At 41.2% G+C, this 5,443-nt stretch overlaps 1 protein-coding gene across 1 annotated transcript in view; it reads left to right on the top strand.

Annotated features, from left to right (window-relative positions):
• NCOA6 (nuclear receptor coactivator 6) overlaps positions 1–5,443 on the top strand; it is a 78,488-nt gene that overhangs the window by 58,114 nt on the left and 14,931 nt on the right.

The following is a 5,443-nucleotide window of genomic DNA, read 5'->3' as shown; positions in this document are numbered from 1 at the left end:
GGAAGAGACAGTTTTGTGAAATGCTTTCTCTTAGAATGAACAGTGAGATGTTTAGAGTAATGTTTAAAATAGTAGTATAGCTGCACTTCACTCTTTCAGAAGGCTTTCTAATAAATTATAGTTCAAATGATGATCCTTTTATTTTGAAACTGAACCACTACTATAATACTATAAGAGTTTTTTACATTGTACCTCATTTTTAAGTTTCTTATACTGCCTTGTACTTCTGTGATTCCCTTTTATGGATAATTTAAAAAATAATACTTGGTCAATACAGACATTAATGACATCAACATTCTAAGAATGATCATAATGGTGATTAATAGTGATTAATTGTTTTCCCTCCATTTATGCTCTCCCTTTTCCTACTTTCCCCTTGCATTATTTCATAGATCTGCTAGAAGTCTGCCTGGTGCCCCCAGAGCTATGTATGTCGCTGTTTGAGAGAGGCTGCGAGTCGTGCCCCCTTTCCTGTATACCATACGCCTCAGCCCATGTACATTATGGTAACCCCTAGGACACATCATTACAGCCCCCAGCCAGTAGAGGGTGTTGCCATCTTTACTTGACAAGAGGAGACAATGCAGTTCTCTTGCGGGTTATTGTTTGTCTGCTTCTAGTGACTTCTGTCCTGCAAAAGGAGGTTGTTAATGGAGACTGTCCTTCTGAGGGGCTTTAGTGTAGAGGTCCAAGGGTTTGGCACCAAGAGGCCTATGTCTGCAGGGCCCTATAGGAGAAGCATGAGAGACGAACGTTTCCTGGGAACTGAGATCTGTGGAGGGAAGAAGCTGGGACCGGCATGGCGGGCTGTTTAATTCCACTTTCAGCAAGCATGGTGCAACTATATTCTGCCACAGGGAAGTTATTCTGACAAAAAGGACTTGTACCATACTTACTCAAATACCAGATGAGATTTTTGCAACCAATTGGCATGGGGGGAAAAAGTCTTCTGCATACAAAAAATCTCATTAAATACATTGTCTATCATTAAATTGCTACCAAAGGTTGACTAAATGCAGCCAACACTGAACATGACTATAAAACACATGGCCCTCATTGAGCAAACGTGCTGATGGGAACTTTTTTTTCTTTTTAAATTTATTTACAAATCTTCTTAAAAACACACTTATCACCCTACGCTTTCATAGCTTCATACATTGAGCATCCTTGTTTAACCAAAATATCATATAATAAAAACAACTATATATCCAAAAGCATACAACTACATATATAAAACCCTTAAACAGCATGCATCAACTTCTCACAAAAGAACCTTAGAGCACTTTCTTCATAGAGAACCCCATGAAAAACTATTACCTCAGTAACCACCTGAAATCTTTCTCTTCCTCTCATCAGTTCTGTCTGTTGGTTCAATGACATAAGTCTGTCTAGTCCTTTTCCCTCCACTTCTGTGCCTCTCCTAATCTGACCTTTTCCTTGTCACGATCAATGTAGTTTTTCAGTTCATGCAGCCCCAGCTTCCAGCACTCTCTTCAGCCTTATCTTCCCTATTTGATATTTCTGCATGAAACCTTCCATCCTGATGTAATGAATTGGCAACTGCCACACTCTGGCCTCTTTAGAAAGGTCTGATATACTCCCTGTTTCCTCAAAATTGCAGCTGAGTGAAATTGGATGGTATATACTGCTTTCCCCTCTTCCTTCGTTACCATCTTGCATATCGCACTTGCATATCTCACACAGATGAACAGTCTGAAGTCTGGAAGTCCCCACCTATCTTGCTTTGCACAGTTCAGCTCTAGCCAGCCTTTCTCTTTTGACATTCCAGAAGAACACACATACTTCCCTCTGTACTTTTGCTATCTGCCACCATGTTGGTGGAAATGCAATTCCTGTATATAGAATAATTTGCAGTAGCACAGCCTTAACCGCTGCCACTTTTTGAGGAAAGAACAGTGTCCTTCTAGACCATAATTATATTTGCCATATCCTCGCCATCACCTTTTCCCATGCTGTATTACCTTCCCCCTTGGTGTCCAGTGGGATCCCTAGCATTCTGAATTCTCTTCCTCTTATTTGAAGGTCCAACTTCTCCAAGTACTTCCAGTTCCCCACTCCCATTATGGCACTTTTCAGCCTATTTAGTTTAGCCCCTGTTGCTTCTCCATATTCTAATATAGGCTTTAGCACCTTTTCCATCAAAAGTCTATCTTTTAACTACTACATTTATATCGTCCATGTAGAACATGCGTTTTACCTCTCCCCCTCTTGGTATCTTTACTCTCCTTATGACCTTGTCTTTCCTTATTCTTTGTGCTGGTGGTTCCATGTCACACACGTCATAGTGGTGACAGGGGGCAACCTTGTATCAATTTTAAAAGATTTAAAACCCCCCCCCCCCCCCCCCAGATGTCTGTGGATTTGGTCTTGACTCTCCCCTTCTCTATACAATAACTTTATCCAACATACAATTTTCTCTGGGAACCCCATTTTTCCTAGCGCTTTGAATATGTAATCGTGATCTACTCTGTTATATGCTTTTTCTAAATCTAGATATGCTATAACTGGGTGTGTTTTCTTTCTTTGGATGTTGGCCAGTGTATCTCTGATTACTCTGATCACTTTGGAGATCCTTGTACCTGGTACTGCACATACTTGGTCTTTATGTATTAATTTCTGGAGGTTTTTCCTCATTCTCAAAGCCAGCATCTTGGCAATTTAACGTATCCATGTTAAGGAGTGTCACTGGTCTCCAGTTTTTCAGGAGTTCCTTCTCTCCTTTTTTAAGGAGTAAGATCACAACACCTCTTGTAAAATCTTTCCCTGCTTCTCCTGTTTCTGTTATTTTCTCAAAAACTTTCACTATAGCCCTCCCTACCCATGGCCAAAACTTCTCATAAAATTCCATAGATAGTCCATCTGCTCCTGGTGACATCCCTCTTTTTTAAAGGTTTTTCAACACTCATCCACGTCCTTTATGCTTATTTGTTCTTCCATCTTCATTGCTTCCTCTTCCTCTCTTTTCTCTTCAGTCTGTTCTGACAAAATCTTCCTATTTCTTTCTTCTGAGATATCTCTTCATAAAATCTTTTTGTTGCCTCCAACACCACCTCCTTCTTTCCCACCCAAGCACCACTACCTTCCCACACTGCTTTAAGTTCTCTTTTCACCATCTTCACTCTGGCTGAAAAGTATCAGAAGCACTCATTTTCTCCCACCACACTGCTTGTGCTAAAAACATTTTCACTCCCATATTTTTCTTTTAAACAAGCTTTCTATCTCTTGCCTTGTTTCTTCTAGTTCTTCTTGTATCTGTCTCGCTTCTGTAGCTTTCTTTAGCAGCTCCTGCATCTTTCTTTGCAGATCTCTTAGCTCTTTTGTTCTTTTCCCCTCAGTTCTTCGACCTTCCTTCCTGAAGAATTTTCCTGTTCTCTTCTTCACCATCATCCATCATCCTCTGGGATTCAAGATATATCTTCAGTGTTCTCCACCCCTCATAGCATCTTGTGTATGTTTGTCATATCTCCTCACCTTGTAGCAGTTGCACATTTAACGTCCACACTCCCCTTTTCACAGGGTGGTAACCAAGATTTAGTCCTGCCTTCAGTATCTGGTGATTACTAAATGCCATAATTACGGTTTCTTTTTTCATTATCTCTGTTTGTTTTGTTACAAACACAGAGTCAGTTCTTGATGGTTTCTTTCCACTGGGGTCAGTTTTAGTGAAAACATTCTACCCAGGCTGCACATCTTAGTGGCTTCTTTTGTTATATTTGCTAACCATCTGGATTAACTGTCTAAGATTCTGTCTCCTTCCCCTGTTCTGTTACCTGCTTCTATTATGCAGTTGAAGTCCCTCACTATTATCTACGGTTTCCCTCCAACCATGTAAACTGCTAGCTTTCTAAGCAGATCCTTCTTCCCCTCCTGTTCTGGTGGTGCATCTATGTTAAAAATTTCTAATTTTGCTCCCCTGACTGATAGTATCATTAGTTGCAGTCTGCCACTGTTGATGTCTTCCATTTGCTTTGTTTTCACTTCTGGATTTTTGAATAGTATTGCTACTCCAGCTGCTTTGTTTTCATTTGTCCCTGACCACCAGGACAGTCCTCATCTCCATCTTTTTCTCAAAGCATTTATAATCCTTTTCCCCTGGTATCTTGTTTGTCTTTAACATCTGCAAGCAGCCATTATGCTCTTATTTGTTTCATCTGTTCCCATCTTCTCCTTGGTAGTATGCTCCTGACATTTAATAGATGCTACAATCAGTACCACTGTGTTTGTTTTAACAAGAGTGCACCTGCCCCTTTAAGGTTTGCTGGTGCTGCTGCTCACCTTGGTTAACTCCTCTCCTCACCCACTCTCATGCCTGTCCTTTTGCAAGCTGCCTGACTGGCTTGCATTCCAGAAGCCTTACATTTTCTTACTTCCTGCCTCTAGCTTGCCACTCTGGGCTGGAGCCCACTGGAGTTAATGGTGGGAAGCTGCTCTCTGACTGATTCCCCTTGTTTTCAGGTTTTTTCCCTGATTTTTCTTTCCCAGTGTTTTCTTCTTTTCCTGTCCCTGGCTCCCAGGCTCTTTTATTTGTTTGACCTCTTCTGCTTGTTTGGTTTCTTCTCCCACACCTCCATGTCTGGGCTCTCTCTTGCTCCCCCCACTTATCCACCATTTCTACTTTAACCTTTGCACTCCTCTTCTCCCCTACTGTCCATTTCTGATTCACACTGTTCCTGAGGTGGGTCTGACCTTCCTTGTGTAGACTTTGGGACAGCTGCAGAATAGGTGTTCCTTCACATAGCTAGTGCATTTTAGGAACACCTGGCACTCTGCAGCTTTGTGCCCCTTCTCTTCACATCTGTAACACACCATGAAGGGACAGTGTATAGACAGGTACCCCTCCTTGTTGTATTTGCTGCATTGCTTTGGTTCCCCATAGTATATTATTATAAAACCCCAGCGGAGCCCCTGTTGGATTACAGACAGGAAGTGCTGTACCCCACCTAGGCTCCGCTTGTTTTCCATCAATACAACTCATGCCCTCCATGACCCCATCCAAATACTGTATTTGTCTCGCACCTTCTCTACATGAATTATTCTTTGCACATGCAATTCCATTCAGTTTTCTATGTCTTCTGCCTGTAATAAATCTGTTTACATTCATACTATAATCACTCATTTCCTTGAATTTTTCCCTGTTTATAAACTCTCTCTCTTAATGCCTCCCTCCCACATTCTTCTGCATGGTTCTTCCAAAAATTTTCATACCCTTGACTATTCCAGTAAGTAAACTTCCAAGTCCTTCTGTTTTGGAAAGCAGTCAGGCTGGTAAGATGTTCTGTCTACACCTCCAATATCTCAAGCAGTACCTTTTCTATGAACTCATCTGTTTATCATCGATCCTATCTGTATTCCATCACTGATTGATATTGCTTTTATTCACAGTCTCTGATCCTCTGTGACATTTTCCGTGTCTTCCTGTTAT

Source organism: Alligator sinensis, unplaced genomic scaffold (assembly GCF_000455745.1).
Source record: "Alligator sinensis unplaced genomic scaffold, ASM45574v1 scaffold511_1, whole genome shotgun sequence".
Classification (NCBI taxonomy): domain Eukaryota; kingdom Metazoa; phylum Chordata; order Crocodylia; family Alligatoridae; genus Alligator; species Alligator sinensis.
This window is presented reverse-complemented; position numbering and strand designations above follow the sequence as displayed.